We start from the raw sequence: 24,517 nt of genomic DNA on the forward strand, positions 1-24,517 counted from the left end.
GCCAATAGCACTAACGACTCTGCTAGGAACTCTTCCCTCAGGAGCTTGGAGAGCTTCTGTTCTCTCAGGGATGTCCTTTCTTGGAAGCTTCTCTGTCCCCTCCCTTCATTCCTGCTTAGTCTGCTTAACATAAAAGTCGCTTTGTCAATGTTCATTTTCTCTCTATGAAAATGATGTTGCTGGTAGTGATTACAGTCTATCTATAGGTGTGGTGTGACTGAAAATTTTGGGGGAGCAAATACAAGCGATTCTATTTTTTAAATTAAATCCTCCTTTTTATTGGGAATTTAATCATCAACAAACACATAAAACATTTCCTATACAAAGGAAAAAGAAAGAGACGTTTAAGAAACTGCAGACTTCTGCTGTGTACAATTTAGAAACTTTCTGAATTGATTTTTCATACATACAGATACTTTTAATGTCAGAAAAAAGACTCATTTCCATGACATGTATTTGTTTTGTGATAATTCTAGTTACATATATTAGAGTGAAAACTCAGCCTATAGTGGACATTAACACACAGGCACACGAATGCCTTGTCCCACGTTGGCCTGTACCTTTACTTTTAAGACAAGTGTTTCTTAGAAGCACCCACCCCTTTGCAAAGAGGGATTGTGGTGTGGGACATTGTATATAAAGTCAGACTTTTTCAGCGTCTTGGTTAATTTTGCTGAATTGTTTCAGTTTTGAAAATTTTTTTATTTTAAGTAATAAATTCTCTGGGAGGTAGTAGAAGGAGGAATATATTGGCAGATGTAGGCAATATAAAAGCAAAATACACCAATAAACATCTTTTAAAAGTGCTTTTCTAATGAAAGCCTCCTAAATTTAAACAAAGCAAACTCCCCCCCCAAAAAAAAATCCTATAATTTGATGTTAACAGATGTAATTCTTTGACAGAGGGAAGCTTCCTTGTGATTTTTTTTTTGTTCTTTTAATAGAACACTCCTATTTCTATATTGTTGATTGACTAATTTTATAAAGTTTGGAGCTGTAGCCTAGTTAAGCTTTGAGATAGGGGGAAGAGGGAAGAGGAAACAATTTTGAATGTCTGCACACTTAGGAAAAATTTTTACATGCCGTGGATGGAGGTTTCCCTGTTTGACCCAGATTTCCAGCATGTAAGATATTTATATATCATCTCCTGTTTTACAGACACTTTGTGGTGGTTAATCATCTCTCAGCAATTTCATGAAGTGGAGACAAAAATATCTTACTGTAAAAGTGAGAAATTAATGTACAAGGGGTGGTTGATAACTTTTCCAAGCTAATGGAGTGAGTGACTTAAAGACCATCCTTAATTGACAGCAACTTACCATTTACAACACTTCTACCCACCAGACTCGATTTCCATTCCATGCCACTTCCTGACATGGTCTAATGTGTATGACTGTGTTGCCCAAGCTAGTCTCAGGTAGTCTCCTTTCAGTCTGTGTACCTCCTTCTATTCTAATCACAGGTAATAGCCACACTCTAAATCTGATCCTCTAGACAATTCCTTACAGAGCCGTCTTTTTCTTTTCCCCTAAAACCCTTCTATGTATTCTACAAAGAAAGTTGAATGAAATTTTATGTGAGTGGTTAAAATACTGCTCAGTATGGAGGTCTATAACCTATCACTGACTTAGGTAGAACATGTTGTTGGTTATTTCTGTACAAAGTTGGGCAGCAGGCCTTTGGCCAGGAATTCAACTTACATCATTTTGACTGAACAGAGACTTTTCTAGGAATGTCTATCACTGTGAGCTTAGAACCTGCCAGTTTATATTGACTGAACTGCCATCCTAGCCATTCATCAGTTTTTCACAGGAGGGTTCAGCCGCAAACATACATGCCAATATGATTTGGCATCCCCTTTCACTCATCATGGTGCCAGTTGTACTACCTAGTTTGGGAGAACCTCTGGATCCATATAAGGCCATATTATCCCCTAATTTGGAAGATCTCCTGCCCGGCCAGGAATTTCCACTGCAGATGTCACAGGGTTGTTTGAGCTCCCCTGGGGAAGAGATTCCAGGTCTGGTGAGGAACAGGAAACTCCTCTGAGAGAAGCAGCTCCATGTATTTGGGGGGGGGGGAGTCTTAGATTTGGAGTCAGAAAACCTAAATTCGAATCCTGCCTCATCACTTGTTTGCTGTGTGACCCTAGGCAATTCACTTAACTTCATTTCACTGTGTCACTCTTCATATTCAGTAAATTTAAGGTTTTTCCTTTCACCCCTGGTATTAAATATCAAATTCTCCCTTCGGTTGTTTCAGTTATGTCCAACTCTTTGTGACCCCATTTGGGGTTTTCTTGACAAAGATACTAGAGTGGTTTGCCATTTCCTTCTCCAGGTCATTTGACAGATGAAGCATATATTTGGTGCTTAATAAATGCTTTTTTGTTTGGTTAGTGCCTTCCCTCTGAGATTATCTCCAATTTTGCTGTATATATCTTGTTCGTACATGTATTCAGAGGAATTTTTAGTATCTGGCCTCACCATAGTCTCTTCAATTAGATTAGTTTGAGGTTTAATATAAGCCTTACATTTCTGTGACATGACATAGTTTTTTACTAAAGGTCAAATGTTTATGGCCTATGTGTATGCATACTTTTGAAACTGAATCATACTTCTGAAAACATGGGGGAAAGTCTGCTAGGCTTCTTTTTTCGTTTTCTGATTTTTCTTTTTGTGTAATGCTATAGAAGTAAAAGGAATTACCTCTGTTGGAAAAATAAGGTATATTCCCCTAAATAAGAATAGTAAAAAGGAAATGTGGGTTTTTTCCCTCAAGAAAAGAAAATGGCTAGTAATCGGTTTTGCCAAGTCAAAGTTATAATCTCGTTCTTATATTTAAAATGAATATATTAACTTTATACTATTAAAAACCGGATTTTCTGGCTTACATAAAATTGACATTAAACCTATTAAAGGAAAAAGAAGCAATTTTATAGTTACTTATTTAACCTTCATAACCATATTCTTTAGAAGGGATTCAAATAGATATAGGCTAGAAGAAAGAGAATGTCCCTGTTTCCCAGAGGGGAATGAGATATGTATACTAAATTTAGAACATTTTGGCTTTGCTCCATAATTTGTCTGATCAGTAGTGCATGCTGCCATCATTGAAATTTTTAGAACTCGGCACATAATTTTTGGTTGAAGTAGTGAAACCTGAACTAGTAGCAGGACACCGTGTGGTTTAGTGGTCATGAAGTCAAAGCACCTGCATTCTAGGCCTGGGCTCAGCTACTTCCTAGCCATGAGATTTCCCTCCCTCTTGGAACCTCACTATCTCATCTGCAGAATTGTGATGATATCACTTGTAACACCTTCCTTCATCAGAGGGTTTTGTGGAGAAAGTGCCTTAAATAAACCTCTAAATGCTATAGAAATGTGAGGAGTTGTTTTTATAATCTGGCTGTTATTCAGCTGTGTCCACTCTGTGACCATCCTATTTGGGGTTTTCTTGGCAAAGATAATGGAGTGGCTTGTCATTTCCTTCTCCAGCTCATTTTACAGATGAGGAACTAAGGCAAATGGGGTTAAATGACTTGCCCATGGTCTATGAAATGTCTGAGGCTGGATTTGAACTGATGAAGATGAGTATTCCAGACTCCAGGCCCTGCACTTTATCCACCTAGCTGCCAAAAGAATAAAACTATATTTGCTAAAAAGTAGAATTTAACGTAAAGTGGAGCCTCTTTAGACTTCATCAAAATGTTCTGGGATAAGAGTAAATTGCTATGAACGGGTCCTGCTTAACGTGATTGTGGAGTGCAGGCCCTGAAATGAGTTATCCCAAGAATCCAGCAAAGTAATGTGGAGATGTTCCAAAGTCATGGAATATATAATTATTTGTGGGTCAATTTTAGTTGAAGCATGTCAGGGGATATCTTCTAACCTCCAATAATTTCCTCTCTCCTAATTTGTACTTCTTTAGACTATTGATTTGAGTCAATCAATGTCCAGTGGTTATCATTATAGTAGGAAGCCATTGGAGTTGATTGAGTGGAGGAGTCACAAACTTAAGGAAAATTACTTTGGAAGCAGTGTGTTGTATGGACTAGAGTGGTGAGATAGTGGAGGCAAGTATACCAGTGAGTAGGCAAGAGATAATAAAGGCTTGAACTAAGGTGGTAGCTGTGTGAATAGAGTTGTCAGATGCAAAAGAAGTTAGGAAGACAGAGATGGTAAGATTGGGCATCTACTTGGATATGTGGGATAAAAGAGAGTGAGGAGTGAGGGATAATACCAAACTTACAAATCAGTGAGACTGGAGGGATGGTAGAGCCTTTGACCAAAATAGGTTTGTTTGAAAAGTGTAGGATTTGAATGAAAGATAGCAGGTTTAGTTTTGGTCATGTTGAGTTTGAGATGTCTCTCATACAGCTTGAAATGGCCAGTTGGCATTTCAGGTGTGGGACTGAAACTTAGGGAAGGGGCTGGGAATAAATTTTCCCCAGCCCCTTCCCTATATATGCACATGTATACATATATATACACATAGACATGTGTGTAGACACATATGTGTACCTGCACATCTGTGTATGTATATTGTGTATGTGGTGGCGTGGCGGGTATAAACAGGTATAGACCAGTGATGTAAACTCAAATAAAAAATGGGGACACTGAATCGTACATAAAGATCCCTTCAGGCTGCATATTAACATAGCCACATATATTTATATACTTCTTTTTTTATTATCAGTGCATTAAAATGAGATAGGCATTATATTTTAATCTGGTTTGGGCCACATTCAGGAATGTCTTGAGTGGCATGTGTTTGATATATCTGATATAGGCTGTAGATAAAGATATATCTGTGAGTCATCTCCATAGAAATTATAGTTAAACTCATGGGGGATGGTGAGGTTACCAAGAGAACGTCAATGTAAAAGAGAAGAGAAGCTAGGGCAGATCCTTGGGAAACATCCAGCTTTTTGCACCTGTGCGTCCTTCTGTGTCCATTGAGATACCATAATTGCTTTCTTCCTTTCAGAGCCCTGGTCAAAACTGACTTCTTGTATAATTTACAAGTGCTGTCTCTTTAAAGACATACAAACTTTGGGCAGTTAATTACTCATGCTTCTGTATATCATGAAGAATTATAATCCATGAATAAACAAAAAACATTTTAGCTTTTAATTTGATCTCTTCCTTATCCTAATTTATTAGCATGTCATTTAAGAAATAATAGTAATGATGTGCTGTTTTTATTTTCACTTCTTCTTACTCATGTACACTTCAAACCATGAAATGGTCAAAAGATAAGACAAAAGAGGGTAAAAGAGAAAATAACATAGTACATAACCATCCTGGGGGGGAGGGAAGTACGTGTTTCTATATGTATGTATGTATATATCATACTACATATAGTATGATATATACATATATAAATAAAGCTGTGTGATCGTCAAGACCACATAAGCATGTGTTCTCAATTTGGTCTTAGTTTCAAAAGATTTGCCAGAGTGAGTACACTCGAAACCAGAGATGGCAGCTACTAAATTTGTGACAGGGAGGCAATCTTTTCCTTCTGAAAATTTTTTATTTCCCTCCTGAGAAGATCCATAAATGGCATTGGTGATGCAGGTTATTGTAGTAGACATAAGTCAGAGTGGTGGTTATAATACGTAGGTCATAGATTAGAAATGGGCACATTGCAAAGAATGAGCAATTTTCAATTATATTTAAGAACCTTTTAAGCACCCTAGCATATATAAGGTACTATGCTAGGCATTAGGTATACAAATATATTTTAAAGTCTGGACATACTAGCACATAGCTGTGGTCCCAGCTGGTCTCCTCCCAGGGAGGCCAAGGCCAGAGGATGTCCTGACCTCAGGCCTTCTGAGCTGCAGGGAGCTAAGCTGGTCAGGTGTCCGTACTACACTTGGCATTCATGTGGTGAGCCCTAGGAATGGGGACCACAAAGATGCTTAAAAAGTCTCGAATTGGGGCAGATCAAAGCTCCTGTATGGATCAGCCTATGACAAGTGCCTGCTTCTCCTACATGGGCAGGATGAGGAGACCCAGTCTTTAAAGAAGGGAAAGAAATAAAAAGGGGAAAAATGTTTTAGGGGAATGAGGAATAAGTATTTTCAGTTTTTGTAGCTAATAACACCACTTTGCTACACGTAGGTACAAGGTCACTTCACATTATTTCATTACCCATGTCTGTGCTCGCCAGCCTAGGCAGTAATGAGCGTAACACTGTAATTGGGGATGTGGTGGCACAGCATTCCGTTGCCCAAGATACTTGGTTGTTGATGATTAGCAGGGAGGGAAGAAAACTCCTTCCCATTCAGAAAAGAATGCCTGGCACCAGAACAGGATCAACGAGTCACCCTCACTTACTGCAGCTGGAGAGAAGCATGAGTGCTTTGTGTTCCGTGTCTTGCACAGTGTTCTAAATTAGTATTCTCATTCTGTTCAGGCCTGGGGCTTCTTCTGTGGGTCAGAGGGAAGAAATGAAAGGCTCCTTCCCCTCGGCAATGTCATGCAGCCACTGGGACTGAGGAATGGGCAGAAAGACTGATGTTTTCATTCTTGATGACTTGTCTCAAAATGCTTTGGTTCAGCATTGGGTATATGTACTCATGTGCATATTTGTTAGAGACTAGGCCTTTGGATTCCATATGATAGTATTAACAAAAGGATAAAATCATAAAATCTAAAGGTGAAATCCCCATGTTGAGTCTTAAGGAAATCAGATGCAGGGGAGGTGCCTGTGTTTTCGGCCACCACAGTAAATAGGTAATCCATAGGGTAGAGGCTAGCTAGCTTGTTTTGTTTTGTTGCTGGCCAGCTTTCAGTATTAAAGATAAGCCTGAAAAATCATTTACTTGTAGTGAAACTATGAGCCTATGGTTATCAGATATTCATGGTATAAAATTAGGGACCAACCCTTAAAATATCTTTATGATTCATGTTTTGGCAAGTAGAAGATGGTTAGCGTTTGGCTTTAAACAATAATATGCAGATTTTAGCATGTTAAAAACATGTTCCCTCAAAATACTCTTATCTGTTGTGCATGGCATGGATTTCTTTAGGGACTGCTGAGCTGCAATGGGTTGCAATAGTATGGTGCCAAATCTAAGAACTGACCTTGCTGTACTTCAACAACAAAGATTTTAATTTCATAAATTCAATGTCTTTTAGACTTTAGACCTGACACTGATAGGGTCAAATCTGCCTGCTTAGCAGGTTTTGTGTTCCTGTCACATGTAAGAGAGCCTTTTAAAATCTAAAGGCTAGTGTTGACAGTCTGACAGTCTTGCAAAGAAGAGTATTTTTGTTTCCAATAATAAAAATCTCTTCTCAGCAACTTTTGAAGTTATTTAAGTGAAGATGCCATCTCTGGGAAAGACTAAGTTTGTGTGGGTATTTGATTTTGGAATCTCTGCCACAAATTATTCCTGCAAAGGAAAGATTAAAAGCAAAATAGAATTAATCTAATCGGTTCCTAAGGCGTTCCCTGGCTGGAGCAGCTTTCAAAGCCTCAGAATTCTGAGATTCCAACCGTAACAATGATAGCCACTCTTCTAAGAAAGCCTAGTCTGGGCTCTTGAAACCTTTAGATTCTAGAGATTTTTTTTTAATCACATCACTCACTTGCTTTCAATGTTTGTCTTTTCCATTCCTGTGTAATTTCTAAAATGGTAACAGACACTATTTTAAAGGAATATAAGCTACTTTTAATGACACAGATTCTGAACAATGAACAGTAGATTATATTTTTTTGGACTAGAAACAAACAAAATTCCATTGTTTGTTTGTTGTTCATTTTGCTATTAAGTTTGGCAAACTTAAGCTAAAGACAGCTTTCTGTGACAATTTAGATTGCTTATCATAATCAGCATTGGAACGAAACCCAAGGAAAAGTTCTCATTTAGGTGAAATAAGTATCTATTTCAGGCTACTGTGCATTGGGAATAAGGGTCACAAAGCTAATATATGTCAGAAGCATAACTTGAACCCCTTCTCTATGTACTCTACCACACTGTCCTTCCACATTAAAGATTAAGGTAGATAAATTAGAGTAGTTGTATAATCTGTTGTAATGTTTGTTGACCCCGAATAAGGCAGATTCTCAGAATTTCAAAGCTGGAAACAGAGCAGTCATCTAATGTAACCCTAGTATTCCTTTGACTCTTCATCCAAAGCTTCTTCAGTGACACCATTTCCATTTGAAAACTGTGGTCCAGACCACTGGACCCAGAGTCAGGAAGACCTGAGTTGAAATTCAGTCTTAGATAATTATTGACTGTGTGATCCTGGGCAAGTCACTTAACCTTTATCTGCCTTGGTTTCCTCATCTGTAAAATAAAGATAACAGTAGCACCTACCTCACAGGTCTGTTGCAAGGACCAACTTGGGTAAAGTACAACTTAGGCAATTTAGATAACTGATGTAAAGGCAAACCTGAGTTATAAATGTTAGCCCCTCAGCATCCCAAACAATGATTGTTCCACTCTAAGTTGCAAAGCAGGTACAGAAATACATTCAATAGACCAAGTTCACCTATCCAGAGTTCTCTATACCAATAGAGTCATAGATTTGATTTTTTAAAAAAAGTTTTTTTATGTATTTGTTCGCTACATTTGAATAAATGACAAAGAAGCAGATATAAAAAAGTAAGACAGAACTGAGTTCTACTTCTATTTCTGCTTCTCAGAAGCTGTTTAACCTTGGAAAGGGCTCTAACTTAATCCCTGTGAAGAAGGTTAGTGTTTGGTTTTAAACAATAATCTATGGATTTTAGCATGTTAAATATGCATATTTAAAATATAATTTTTGATTGAATTTTTTAACCAAAAGAGGTTAGTTTTCCACAGACTGCTTTTATAGGATCATGAGAGTTGAATTTAAAAAACACTATCATTTACAGAGTATCTTAGGTTGGATAATTACATCACATATTGTACCTGCCCCCATCAGTTTCCCTTTCGGTAAAGCAACACAGGGAATTGGATGACTTTTAAGGTTCCTTCTAGCTTAGCACATTTTGCTATTAACATTAAAACGTTAAACTACCATAAAGTTACAAGAAGAGTCTTAAAAAAGAGTGTTCTTTTTAATTAGGTATTTGATAAGAAAAAGTCCAGTGACACAGTATTTATCACCAAGTCCCTTTTTGTCATTGTAACAAGAATCCATCAGTAAACATTTGTTCAGCTCCTACTATGTGCCAAGCACTGTGCTAAGTACAGGGTATAGAAAAAGATACAAAAGACAGCCCCTGCCCTCAAGGAGTTCACTATCTAATGAAATTCTGAAACATTAAGTGCCTAACATTAGTTGCCTTGTATGAATAATTTTTTTTCCATCAGTAGATGTCTAAAATAGAGTACGCAAATGGAATGGTTCATTTGAAAGCAACCCTACTTGAAACCAGTACTTAGAAGAGTGCTTGGCATTATCTCTCTACCTATCTGTCTATCTGTGTGTGTGTGTGTGTGTGTGTGTGTATACTTATGATTGGCATGATATATACACATATAAATATATCTATATATCTATATCTATATCTATATATATATATATGGAGAGACAGAGAGTATTTTTTAGACATTACCAATGTGGATATTTGTTTTCCTTGACTATGCTTATATGATACAAGGGCTCTTCTTCTTTCTTTCTCTCTTTCTTTCTCTCTTTCTTTCTTTCTTTCTTTCCTTCCTTCCTTCCTTCCTTCCTAGTAGGGTAGGAGGAGATAGGAAGGAGAAAAATATGCCTGATACTTATAAAACAATTATAAAAAGTAGTGCTCAGCTGCCCATACACAAAAGGCTTTTTCTAATTTGGGTCTGTTAGTCACATGGTCTACATTTTCATTTAATTCAACATAGGCTGGATTGTCTAAAACTTCTTTAAGAGTTCAAAGTACTGTTTGAGATACATTTAGCATAGGCTGGTAGACATCAGTTGAGAAAAAAGGAAAGAAACCTTGACATTTTCCAACCTTTTGGCCATAAGAGGACTAAGGAATATCAGATGTTAGGGAGACTGAATTCAGCCCCTTATAAGGAATAATATTGTCACTGAACTATCCAGAAGTACAATGTGGTGCCTTATTTCATAGTAGGTTTCCTGACCCTCAAAGTATTCAGGCAGGACTAGATGACTATCTGTTGAGGATGCTATAGAACAGATCTCTGCCTGTGGCAGGTTAGACTGCATGACCTCAAAGTTCCTGTCTAACTCCAAAATTTGATGATTTTGCAAATAATTGCAAAAATATTCTTATGCACAGCAAGCCAAGGGCTCAGCACTAGAGATCTGCCAGTGCTCATTTTTGCATTTCCTAAGGATATTATCTAGCTGCTGACCCAGATAATTTGTATTTATTTGTTTATTTATTTTGCAAAAGGAATCATAGAATCATGCCCATGAACAGAAGTGATCTTCCCTTACTGATTGAATTGGGGGGGGCGGGGAGAAGTGGAGAGTATGCGGTATTTAGAACTGTCACAAGACTTTTCCTTACACTTGAGTAGGGTGCCTGATTTAATGAAAGGCTTTATAATAGATAGTCATAAATTGTTTTATACTAATGAGTGAAAGACTGTATATAGTAAGACAGGCAGCAATTTACACGTGTCTTGGAAAAGCAGCCAAGCAATAGAGATTGACATAAAACCTGGAGGTGATTGTGGTCAGGTAGCAAGCCTGTCCTCACAAGCCCTACATGGCCAGAAAGTTTCATTTGTAGAGCATGAACAGAAACAGTCACAGAATTCTACTACTTTAAAAAAAAATACATCATCCAATGATGACTCTTGTAAACAAGGAAATAGAAAAATAAGTGGACAGTGTGAGTGTTGCATTTGGCAAATAAGCAGAACCAGATGTCACTGAAGCATCAAAACTCAAAAAAGGTGTTTGCAAAGTGAGGGCATAGTACTTACTTCCGTTCTGTATGTGGGAAGCCTATTATAGTAATCACATTCTACTGCTTGACTGATTTCAAATGAAATGCCTACAGTATTTTCGTACAATAGTTGGAGACCATTAGCAAACATTCTTCTAGTGTCTCTTGACCCAGTGAAAAGAGTGTGTGGTTTAAATCATGCTATTGCCACTAAATACCTGTATGTCCCTGGATAAGTAATTTCACTTATCTGCCAGTTTCCTCATCTGTAAAATAAAAAGATTATACCAGATGACCTTTAAGCCACATTCTAGAGCTAAATCCATGATCTAGAGTCAAACAGGGACAGCTAGGTGGCACAGTAGATAGAATGCCAGGCCTGGAGTCAGTAAAACCTAAGTTCAAATCCAGGCTCAGGTTCTTACTTACTAGTTGTGTGAGGCAAACAGGGAGAGTAACTCAACCCTGTTTGCCTCAGTCTCCTTAGCTGTCAAATGATCTGGAGAAGGAAGTGACAAACCACTCTAGTATCCTTGCCGTGAAAACCCTAAATGGGATCACGAAGAGTTGGACACAACTGAAATGACTCAAGTACAACCACAAATGACACAATCAGACCAGTGCTTTGTAAATATCACTTTGGCAGCTGTGCAGAAGATAGGTTGGAGTGGAGAGAGACTCAAGGCAGGGATGTTCATTAGGAGACTGTTGCAGAAGTATAAAGCTTTTCACAAATGTGTGTGTCATGAGAAGAGGTAAGACTTTAAATTTCTTCAGAATCTAACTATAGTCTAACTTCCCAGGTTGATCTCACGTTATTCTCCTTTACAACATCTACATTTCAGCTAAACTGGACTACTTGCTCCGTCCCCCTCCTCCCATGATCTTCCATCTCTCATCCCATTTCCTCCATGGCTGACATGTGCTTCCTTCTTACTCTCTTTCTCTTAGAATCACCAGTTTTCTTCAGGGATCAGTTCAAATGCTACCTTCTACAAAAGGCCTATCCAGAGACTCTCCTTCTCCCCCTCCCCAGTTATTTGTTTGTACTTTGTATGTATTTTGTTTAATTAGCTGTGTACATGTTGTTTCCCCCCCCCATAGAATATAAGCTCCTTGAGGATAAGTATTGTTTCGCTTTTGTCTTTGTGTCATTAACACTTAGCACAGTGCCTGACACATACTAAATGTTTAATGAATACTTGTAGAATGAAATGAATGAATGAATGGTTTCATCTTGGACTTAAACAAGAGCATATTCTAAGCAGGGAAAACAAAGTCAAATAACAATGTCCTGGAGGTGAGAATGCACAGAATGTGTTCATGAAATAAGTAGTATCTTGGTTGTTCTTGAGTTGAAGATTCATATAGGAAAGTAATAGGAGACAAAGTAGGAGAAAAATTTTGAAGGGCCTTGAATGTGTAGTTTGGATTTTGTTGTATGAGTGTAGAACCATTGAAGGCTTGAGAGCAGGGACCTAATATCTTAAACTGATGCTTTAGGAAGAATGATAGTATAGCACTGAGCAGAATGGATTGGAGGGGAGAAGAAAATGAAGGAAAGGAGACCAATTCAGATCTAATTGCAGTAAGTTATGTATGAGTTGATCAGGGCTCAGACAGAGGTGGTGGCATAGAAGTAGGGAGGAAGGGCCAGATGTGAAAGGTTACGAAGGGATAGAGGAAAGATTTGGTGACTAGATACAAGGAGGAGTCAAAGGTGACTTCAAGGTTCCAGATGAGTGACTGGGCAAATTCCTGATAACCTCTCTTTAAAAAAACCCCACAAACTATCACTTTTTGCAAATGATATGATGTTATACTTAGAAAATCCTAAAGAATCAACTAAAAAAACTACTTGAAATTATGAACAACTTTAGCAGAGTTGCAAGATACAAAATAAACCCACATAAATCATCAGCATTTCTATATATTCCCAACAAAGTCCAGCAGCAAGAGAAAGAAAGAAAAATTCCATTTAAAATAACTGTAGACAATATCAAATACTTGGAAGTCTACCTGCCAAGACAAAACTGGGAACAACACGAACACAACTATAAAACACTTTTCACACAAATAAAGTCAGATCTAAACAATTGGAAAAATATTAATTGCTATGGGTAGGCCAAGCCAATATAATAAAAATGACAAATCTATTTATTCAGTGCTATACCAATCAAACCATCAAAAATTATTTTATAGAGCTAGAAAAAATAATAACAAAGTTCATCCGAAAGAACAAAAGCTCAAGGATATCAAGGGAATCAATGAAAAAAAATGCAAAAGAAGGTAGGTTAGCCATACCAGATCTCAAACTGTGTTATAAAGTATTAATTATCAAAACAATCTGTTCCTGCCTAAGAAATAAGAGTAGTGGATCAGTGGAATAGATTAGGTACAAATTACAGTATAGTAAAAGACCATAGTAATCTAGTGTATGCTGAACCCAAAGTTCCAAGTTTTTAGAACAGAAACTCACTATTTGACAAAAACTTCTGAGAACACTGGAAAACAATATGGCAGAAACTAGATATAGCCCATCATCTCACACCATATACCAAGGTAAGATCGAAATATCAAAATAGGTACATGATTTAGACATAAAGAGTGATACTGGAGCCCGAGTCGTGGCCATGGCCTCTGCTACTGCCTGCTTTCCCCTCTTTCCCTCTGACCCCCAGTCCCGGCCCCTTCCTTGGTCCCTTCCTGTCAGGGCCATGGCTGCGAGGGCCCTTTGGAGGGGCCGGGTGCCTCAGATGGGGCGGCAGCACTGAGTGGCAGCCGGGTGGGTGGAAGGGAGGGAAGCCACCCCCTGGAGCCCCATCGCCTCCCTCTGGGCCAGACTGGAACAGGAGCAAGAGCAGGAGCAGGAGTGGTCACCCCTGTTCTCTGACCTGCTCATTCTGCTTGACCCCTGGAGTTGGAGGATCTGAAGGAAGCTTTGGTGGAAACCATGGAGGCAGCTTCCTAGTTGGCATGAATGGGAAGCAGATCATGCAGAATCTGAATGACCACTTGGCTTCTTAACTAGAGGATATATACTCTCTGGGCATATCTGATATAAAACTCAAAAGTTACATCATGGAATGGCATAAGAAGAGGGAGCCTGCCAAGAAGTAAGATTATTCTCAAGATGAGCAAAATTTCAGCAACCTGCAGTTATAGATTTTGGGTGCCAGCTTGCTAATGTTAAGATCCTACTGCGTGTTGATAATATGTAGATATAATTATATACACTTCACTCTCAAGTTTGAAAATGAACTGTCCATCAAGAAAGAGGTGAATACTGAAGTGGAGGTACTTTGGAAGATCCTGGGTGATGTTTGACATTTGTCATATCTGACTTAGGAAGGGAGATAGAAAGAAGGCATGAGGAAGGAGCTTTTCATTATGAAGAAGCACCACAAAGAAGAAGTGGGCAAGCAACATGTGACAGATGATATCAGAGCTAATAGGCAAATTAAGTCAATCTCAGGAGATCTCATTAAGGCCCTAAAGGGCATGAGATAGGAATATGAGTTTATAATTAAGAAGAACTAACCAGACTTAGACATTTGGTACAAAGAGCAATCAGAATCTGTGTCCCTCCTTATCTTCTACCCAGTGAATCATTTCTTGTAACAAAGAATAAAGAAAGAAAGAAAGAAAGTTGATCAAAACATCAACTAAATCTGACAGTATATACATTATTTCACACTCATAGTCTTTCATCTCTGTAAAGTGGGGAGGGAGATTCATTTTCTCCTCTTGTACCAAGTTTAGACATTATAATTACAATTCCACTTGTTTTTTTTGTATAGCAACCATGCAGAGAGCTGCAGGGAACCGAGATGTACCTTCCAGGTCCTAGAGATTGACCTTCAGACCTGAAACAGTAAAAAAATATGCTCTGGAAGGTAGTGAGTGCTGCTCCTTCTTCCAGATCCCCAGGATATACAGCAGATGAGTCTCCCACTAAAAGGTGGAGCAGATGCAGTTACTGCATGACATGAAGCAACCCAAGTACAAGATCTTTCTGGGCATCAAGACTCATCTGTTTTTTCTTTTTCTTTTTTTTTTTTTTTTTTTGTTTAGGCAATTGGGGTTAAGTGACTTGCTCCAGGTCACACAGCTAGTAAGTGCCAAGTGTTTGGTCCAAGGTCAGATTTGAACTCAGGTCCTCCTGACTTCAGGGCCAGTGCTGTATCCACTGTACCACCTAGCTGCCCCAAGACTCATCTTGAGAATTATATTGTCACCTGCTTCCTGCTTATGGAGGGTGAGGGCAAAGGGAAAACAGAAGAGTCCAAATCAGTCAAAAGCTCCAAAGATGTAAGTCATGACACAGGGCATTGTGAATTGAAAAGTCATCCTTTTGCAGGTCATTGTGATCCAAAAGTCTGAGAGTGAAGCACGTAAAGCCTTGTACTATGTCTAAATTCTTTTCTAATGAAAATTCAGGCAGATCCAAACCACTAATGGAGGTGTTCTATATGACACATTTGGAATGATTGATGTATCAATCATTAAAAACTCACCTTTGTCCTCTGTAACATACTTAATCTTTCACTGTACTTACCAAATTAATGTGTGAATTAATGAGAGTTAAAATAGCTGACTTCTAAAAAAAAAAAAAAGAGTGATACCATAAGCAAATTCAGAGAGTTTGAAGCTATACGGGCCATAAATCCTACTTTCACAATTCCCCTTTCTTGTTTAAACCCCTCAGGAGCCATGTATTGTGGTTCTGTGGTCTCCTTAATATTCCCAAGGTCTTCTGCCTCATCAGGTGTTGAATCATTTTGCTTTGTTTTGAACTATGTATTACATGGATGCCTAAACACATTTACTAGTTCTGGGAGATATAGTCCCTTCTGTTATTAATGTTTTTGTTGGTGGTTTATCATTTTTTGCTCAAGGGTCTTTGAGTTTTCCTCCTCCTGAGGTCTTTGGTAATTACAGTGGGAGTTTTTTTCCCCCTTATTTTCCCCATTTGCTCACTTTCTGACTCTTTCCTCTCTCATGTTGGTTTTCCTGGGTGCTAGATTGCAGAGCATCTCAGCGTCCTCCCTTAGTGGATAATTTATGGTTTACCAGTCTAGGTCTCTTCCCCAAGAGATTTGGGGAGAAGGGCGGGGAACAGAACTAGCCCCTGTTGTATGCTGGGTTCATTTTCTCAGGCTTAGTAGAGTACCACACAGCGCCCCCTCACATAATGTCCTGCTTCATTCTTCTTCTCCTTAGTTCTTTGGCCCAGTGGTGCAGAGAGTTGCCATTCGGCTGCTGTAATAGCCTGGCACAATTTCTGCCCTTTGGAGTTTGGATCTCTACAGCCCTGGGAGGAGGCAAAAGTTAGAGTGTAGAGTTGAGCCCAGATACGTGTGCTCTACCATTCCCTCTGTACATCCACTTTTCTACAGAGCTCTGTTGTTGCACAGAATGCCGCTCCTATAGCTGACTGTCACAGCCCCTGCAAATTTCTATGGTTTGGAGCTTGGCCCTTTAGACTTAGAGAGGGAAGGTGCTCAGGGTGGGAGATTGCATTTTGTCAGAAACTTGTAGGTCAGGTTGCAAGTGCAGCCTTGCTGCCAGGTGTGTGGTGGGCAGTCAGGGAGGGGGTGCTAAGGGAGCACAAGTTTTTAGTTCACAGAGTTTTTACCTTCATTTAGATGGTTGGCATCCTAGACCACAGAGACAGCTGAAGTTGCTTTACCTTCAGCATATAATTTTTGTTTTGGAGAGGTTTAAAGTGAGCATGAAAGTCATATAAAATGTCTGGACTTCCATCTTGTTGGCTTCATCACTAAAACAGAATCCTGCTCTGTGGCGATAACTGCATAGGAATAGCTGCTGCTGCCAGGGATCCCAGGGACCCTTCTCCAGCAGCACCTTCCTCTTTTGCCATAATTGAGCACAAGAAGGAGGATCTATAGCCTGGACTCCTCAAAACCTGTATTTGAAGGTCTTTCCACTTTAAAACTTACTGTCATGTGTAGAGTCAATATACATTCCGCCCGCCCTGTGTCACCCAATCATCTGAGAAAACAACATCTTAGCTCTCCATTCTTACCATCAAGTCTTGATGATTCTACCTCCATGACATCTCTCACCATCATCATCTCCTCTCCACTTACACAGCTGTCATTGTAGTTCAGGTCTCCATCACTTTTCACCTAGACTATTGCAGTAGCTTCCTAATTGATCTCTGACCTTCCAGTTTTTCCACGCTCCAGTCTATCCTGCAATCTAAAGAGCTGCCATATTAATTTTCCTATGACACAGGTTCAACCATGTCACTACTTACTTGAAAAATCATCAAAGGTTCACCCTCACCTCTCGAGTAAAATATAACAATGAATACCCTCCACACTATGGCTCCCAACAACTGTTCCAAAGTTGTTTTGTATTACTATGTTTTCGTAAAATATATTTCAGTCCCCTTAGTGGTCACCAAAATCAGCATTTCATATCTAATCTCTATACCTGAAGTATCTCCCTTACAGGACTGTTGAGACAATCAAAGAGATAATATATACAGAGCACTACATAGAAGTCAGTTGTCATCATCATACCTGGGCATACCTCTCCAATGCAGGTTACAGAATAAGGTATGGAATGCTATATGGAAACAAAGTCAGGTCTCCTTTCTACACATTACCAAATTTTAACATGAACCTACACTTAACCTTTCTCCCGCTGCTTTTGGACTTTCCTTTATCTCATTTCTACCCCATATACATTCACTTGCAATGCATCCTCATCTTTCCCATAATTATTGTTATTTGTATTTATCATAATTTTTAAAGTGAGCCTGGACACAGAGCTTTCTGGATGATTTTTCCAAAAACTAATAAAGTCATGCCAAAAGGATGGACTCCAGGTTACCTCTCATCTTAATTCCTTCACTATTCTATTCAGTTGATCACAGTGTGCATTTATTTATCACCTAGTATGTGCCATGCACCATGATGTAGAGGGGCAGGGTGACTCCCCATGTCCTCCCAGACTTTATCTCTACCAAACTTCAGTCTTCTCTCTGATTTCTAGGTTTTCCTTAATGAATATGTCTTCTTAATATACAGAGATATCTTACTCTACCCTGTCATCATTCTTTTATCTATGTGTTCCTTGTGAACATCTGGTGATGTGGTACCTCTTTTAAGAGAACTTGAAGTATTGTAACAATACTGGATTTTTATTGAACCAAGATTTCCACAAATCCCATGGAGTTTTAAGGACAGTTCTTTTCAGTTTAATGAAGTGGGTAATTGAGAAGTAGTAGCAGTAGATTGTGTTAATTCAAAGCAATTGGGCATGGAACTGATATAATTGAAGCAAAATTATACTAATGGGGTACAGAGTGAGATGTTAAAAAGCCTTGTATAAAAAATAGATTTGTGTCTTTTTACTCAGAGAACAGCTATACATAACTGAACACCACATAATAGGTTGTTATAATGTCATCTGTCCATCCATCCATCAGTTAACAAGCATTCATTAAACTCTTACTATATATCAAGCACTGTGTTGGCACTGGAGATGCAAAGACCAAACTAATAACAGTCTTTGCCTCCCAAGGAGCAAATTCTATTGTTTGAGGAAGCATGTAGAAGTTATATGCATACATACATACACACACATACATACATATATATATAATATATATATATATATGATGTCAGGAGGTGACATGAACTGAGTTTTGTAGAAAGCAAGGGATTCTAAGAAGCAGAGATAAGGATGGTGTACCAGCTTTGGAAGATAGTCTGGCTTAGAAATGGAATCATCTTCTGACTCCAGTGGTCAAAGGATATCGCACTGGCTCAGACCTTCCAGGGAAAGGGGCGTTGTTTCTTAGAAGATTGAGATTGAAATAATTATAGAGACTTTAAAAATTCTTAATCTTATTTTTATTGTTGTCTTTTGTCTTCATGTCACATTTATTTCCAAATTAGTTCCCCTTCTGCATAGTCATCCGTCCACAGTAATATAAATTTTAAAAAAGAAAAGGAAAAAGTCTAGCAAAATTAATCAACCTAACACAAAAATGAAAGAACTGAAGCCAAGAGAGGGACTTGAGGGGCAGCTAGGTGGCGCAGTGGATAGAGCACTGGCCCTAAAGTCAGGAAGACCAGAGTTCAAATGCAGCCTCAGACCAAATACTTGACACCTACTAGCTCTGTGACCCTGGGCAAGTCACTTAACCCCAATTGCCTAAAAAAGTAAAATTAAATTAAATTTTAAAAAAAAGAGGGACTTGAAATCCGTGTCAGAAGCAGCCATCCCATTGATCAGACAAAGTGTTAGAGCACATCCTTCTCAGCTCTCCCCAGCCCCAGTCTGAAGATAATATATGATAAGTGAACTGTAGTGTAAGTTCCTGTACCATATGCTACTTTTCTTAGGAAAGTGAGAGTAAAACAACTTGTAGGCTTGAGCAATCCTGAGGGTCTCTTGAGTTTCAGACCATCAAAAATACCTTGGAAAATTTGATCTATGGAGAAGGTTAAGATAAAATGAAAGCATTTTGCTCTTTAAAAAAAAAAAAAACAACCAGTCATGGAATTACTACTGTAACATAATCCTTTTTCAATTTCTCTTTGAAAGTATTCTTTTGATAGTCTTCAAACAATGATCGCTAAGCCTTTAGTGAATGAAGAGATAAATCAAAGTCTGGCAGATATATGCACTTGAGCATTTACATTGCTCATGTTGAACATGTTAGACTAGGTGACTTTTATGGTCCCTTCTAGCTCTAAATCTCTACAGCATTCTTGCGCACTAATCCCAAGGACTTTAAGGGCAGGAAATCTCGTGAGTTTCTTTGGTGGAGCGTTGGGGTTTTTTTTCCCCTCCAGTTATGTTGTTCAAGCTTTTTTGTGCCTTTTTTTAGATAAGACCTGAAGATCCAATGGCAAATAGAATGGAAATTTTGTCAATAATTATTTTAATTTGGTTGTCGTATTAGTTGTATTTACAGGTTGTTTCATGTTGATTCCTCATTTTCTTTTTACTTTTAAAAACATTTTATGGGTGCTTTTGTCCATATTATAATACATTTATATATGGAAGGGAACTTAGAGATCATTGTATTCAACCTCCTCATTTTTTTTTTAGTTTTCAACATTCACTTTTATAAGATTTTGAGTTCCAAATTTTTTTCTCCCTCTTGTTCCCTCGCCAAGACAGCAAACCTTCTGATATAGGCTATACATGTACAATCATATTAAACGTATTTCCACATTAGTCGTGTTGTGAAAGAAGAATCAGAACAAAAGGGAGAAACCACGAGAAAGAAAAAAAAACAAAAAAGAGAAAATAGTATGTTTTGATGTGAATTCAGACTGTATAGTTATTTCTTTGGATGCGGATAGCATTTTCCATCATGATTGACTCCTCATTTTCTAAGGATTTGGCATTATGAGCCATTATGCATTTGTTATATAGATAAATTGTCAATTGAATCCAGTTAAATTGGAAGCATTGTTAAATTTTTTGAAGAATATACCGTTTGACTCTTCTGTTCTGAATTCATGGAAGGAGAAGGAATTGTAAAGGCAAGTTAAATGGTTTTGGAATTATGAAGAAGACCATGGGCTCTTTCCTAGAAGAGAAGGTAAAAAAGCTTGAAAAATGTTTTTCCATTCTTCAGGTTATCAGGGAGATGAACTGTTCCTTTTTTAAAAGGGCTTTGATGTAGAAGCAAAAAAATAGGATTTAAAAGGTACAGAAGGGAATTTCACCTTTCTCAAGAGGTTATAGAATAAAAGAATGTGATAGCTAAGTAATAGATAGTAGACTCTTCTCATAGAGGACAGAGAAGTTAATTGTCTTCCTAGGAAAGATGATGTGGCTTCCCAGGTACTGTCAAGTTAGAGATCATTCACTAAGGGTCAGAGGAAGAATAGATGAGTAGTAGACTTTAGTGACACTATGCTCAAAGGCAGTGAGGCAGCTATTTGTCAACCGGATGATAACAATAGGAAAGCTTTGCTGTTTTCCCAGGGCATGTTTCCAGGTTGTGACAAAGAATCTACGAAAGACTTAAATCAGACCTGGTGACTACAACCCATTTGGTGATTCATGTGGGCTTAAATGATGCTGCCAGAAGGAATCTAGAAAGCATGGCTCAAGACTAGGAAGCCTTGATCAAGAAATGGAATGTCTTAAGAAGATAGATGTTATTTTCATCACTGCTGATAATCCAAGACAAGAGCTTCAATGAGAGGCCAAATTTGAGAATAATAATCATACTGTTGTTGTTGTCATTCAGTCATTTCAGTCACGTCTGACTCCTCATGACCCCATTTAGAGTTTTTGTGGCAAAGATACAGGAGTAGTTTTCCATTTCCTTCTCCAGCTCATTTTACAGATGAGGAAACTTGAGGCAAGTGACTTGCCCAGGGTCACACAGCTAGCACATGTCTGAGGCTAGATTTGAGGCCCGGCACTTTATCCACTGTGCCACCTAGTTGCCCCAAATCATACTTATACCTAACATTTATATAATGGTTTAAAGTTTGCAAACGGCTTCAATTATATTATTGTAGTTGAGCCTTGCAACAGTGTTAAGAGTTCAAGGCTACAAGTATTATCATAATTTTAATAGATGAGGAAACTGAGACCAAAAAGATTTGTGATTTACCTGTGGTCATGCAAATGATAAATGTCTGAGGTGAGATTCAAACTCAGATCTTCCGGAGCTCTTGTCAAGTAGTCTATTCACTGTGCCATGCTAGAACATGAACACCTCATTTAAAAAGTACTGTCAGCAGGAAGAACAATAATAACAATAACAACAACTCTAGATCTGAAATTACGTGATTATATGTAGTTATGATGTCCAACGTTGGCCACTGAGAAGAGTTTAAAAAAAATGCACCTCCCTTCCAGTCTTTGCAAAGGTAGGGAGCTACAGGTATGGATATTTCATATCATGGTTTCATTGAACTGGTTATTTTTTTCCTTTTCTTTCTTAAAAAATTATTGTTAGGGGACAGCTAAGTGGTGCAGTGGATAGAGCACTGACTCTGGAGTCAGGAAGACCTGAGTTCAAATCCAGCCTCAGACACATAACACTCACTAGCTGTGTGACTCTGGGCAAATCACTTAACCCCATTGCCTAGCCCCCCCAAAAATTATTGTTATAAGAGATGACTTGTAAAATGGGGAGGTGATGAAAACAAAAAGTAATAATATTTTGCAACATAAAATAAAAATGTTTTTTGAGAATGAATTTTGGATTTCTGAATCTTGGCTTAAGATATAAGAATGACAGACTTCTAGCAAAAGATTTGAATACATCTTAAGCATTAGCAAGAATAATTTGGCAGAAGTTTTATAATCTAATTAAAAGAGCTTTAAAAAGGAAATGGAAAGGAGAAAGTTCTCTATGCATGAATACCAGAGAACATATAGAATAGCTACATATGGTAAGAACAGCAGTAGTGATGTCAAGAAGTTAGCCTGAGATAAAATATAAGAGAGGAGTCAACAATAAAATCCGTGGCTTTAGATGTCTCTACACAAATGCACAAAATATAAGTAACTTGCATAATGAACCAGAGGTCCTGACATAAGGAAGCAATTTAACATCATAGGTATTGCCAAGACCTGATAGGATAAGACTCATTAATGGAATATGGACCTGGAAATGTATAAACTTGCTCACTAACAGGTAATGAGATAGAGAAAAGTATGGAGGCTGGAGGAGTTTGGGGGCAGTTGTAATAGCACTGTATATTGTTGTTCAGTTGTTTTTCAGTTGTGTCTGACTCTTTGTAACCCCATTTGGAGTTTTCTTGGCAAAGATACTGGAGTGGTTTGCCATCTCCTTCTCCAGATCATTTTACAGATGAGGAAACTGAGGCAAATTGGAGTTAAGTGACTTGCATGCAGCCAGTAAGTATCTAAGGCCAGATTTGAACTCAGGAAGATGCGTCTCATGCCAAGGATGGCATTCTCTCCACTTTACCAACCAGCTACCTTAAGCCTATATATTGGAAAGATTATAGTCATAAGAGGACATCTAGGAAACAGGAGGAAGGCCTAGTCAAGAACATTCTGGTGAAAATCAACAGAAATGTAAAGAGAAGCAGAATTGTCATTGTATTCTACAGACCACTTAGAAAGAAGAAATAGGTAAGGAGTTACGTTTACAAGCTTAGCAGGGAGACATGATATAGTGGTAAGGGTGGATTTCAATTATTTTAATCTCTACTGGAGCCCTCTCTCTTCCAAAATTAGAGCAGATAGTACTTTCTTATCTTCATTTAGCGGTAATTTTATCCTTCAAGAGGTGAAGGAAGCAATGATAGGATTCTGGACTTGATTCTTACCAACAGGAAGGAATTTGTTATTGGGCTGGAAATGGTTTTAGTGGACTACAAGCTCAATGTGATTCACTTGTGTAATAAGGCAGCCAAAAAATAATAATAATAATGAATGTAATTTGGGACAGCATTAAGAGGGGCATAGCTTCCAGGAAAAGGGCAGTGCTAGTCCTTCTGTGTTCTGTGCTGGTCAGACCACATCAAGGAATTGTGCCTACTTCTGGGTTCTGTAGTTGAGGAAAAGCATTGATAAGCTGGAGGATATCCAGAGGAGGGCAACCAGAATGGTGAACAGCGAGCCCTGAGACTGTGCCAGATGAGAACCAGCTGAAGGAATGAGTGTTTAGCCTGGACAAGAGAATATTTGTAGGAGGAACATGACAGCTGATTTCGAGTGTTTGAAGGACTGGCACACAGAAGTGTTTAGAATTGTTCTATTTGGTCCCATGGGGCAGAAGGAGGATCAGTGGAGAAAAATTACAAAGAAGCAAATTTGGCATTGATGTCAGGAAATGTTTCCTAATGATTCTATATCCAAAAATGAGAAAGAGTCCCTCAGGAGGGAAAGAGCTCCCCTCATTGGAGGGCTGAAAGCAGACTCAGGATGACTTCTTGTCAAGCATGCTATAGTAGAGAATGAGGACAGGAATGGTGTTTGGCTACTAAACTACTAAGATGACTACCAAGTTTTCTTCCAAATCTGAAATGTTGTGACTGGATGAGAACTTTCCGGGGGGAAAGTATCTCTTCTATCATATAATTTTAAATAGAAGGAGAAAGGATGAATGAGCATAGTCTCTATATGCCCTAGATTCTGGGAGAGCAGATTTCAAAGGGTTCATAAAAAGAATGTGTAGAATCCAGTTGCCCAAAATTCATTAGAAGTCAGCCCAGGAAGGATAGAAAACTCTTTTTTTTTTTCCTGGATAACTAATCATTTTATTAATCATGGTAGCTAATAATTAATAAAAGAGGTCAGTGGCCCTCTTGAATACCAAAGACCCCTTATGAAACCTTTTCAACACTTATATGCCCTTGGAAGAGTGGGTGTTCCTCCTGGTGGCAATCAACTCTGATTGGTTAACAGTCAATGAGAAGAATAAGTATTATAATGAAAGGTGGGTTTATTGATTTAAAAAAAAAAACTCTTAAGAAAGAAATAATGAAGATACAAAGATAACCAGTCCCAATGAAGAAGAAAAGATAGAACTGTCTGTAAATTGTGTTTTTAACCCAGGGTCTGTGAACTTAAAAACGTGTTTTGACAACTCTTTCAATATAATTTATTTTCTTTGTAATCTTATGTGTTTTATTTTAAGTACCTAAAAACATTATTCCGAGAA

General features: G+C 38.2%; 1 protein-coding gene across 2 annotated transcripts in view; it reads left to right on the forward strand.

Annotated features, from left to right (window-relative positions):
• The window catches only part of NR3C1 (nuclear receptor subfamily 3 group C member 1), a 135,343-nt gene that overhangs the window by 57,725 nt on the left and 53,101 nt on the right, over positions 1–24,517 (forward strand). The gene's annotated exons all lie outside the window — the stretch shown is intronic.

Source organism: Vombatus ursinus, unplaced genomic scaffold, assembly GCF_900497805.2.
Source record: "Vombatus ursinus unplaced genomic scaffold, bare-nosed wombat genome assembly UNPS02014863.1, whole genome shotgun sequence".
NCBI lineage: Eukaryota > Metazoa > Chordata > Mammalia > Diprotodontia > Vombatidae > Vombatus > Vombatus ursinus.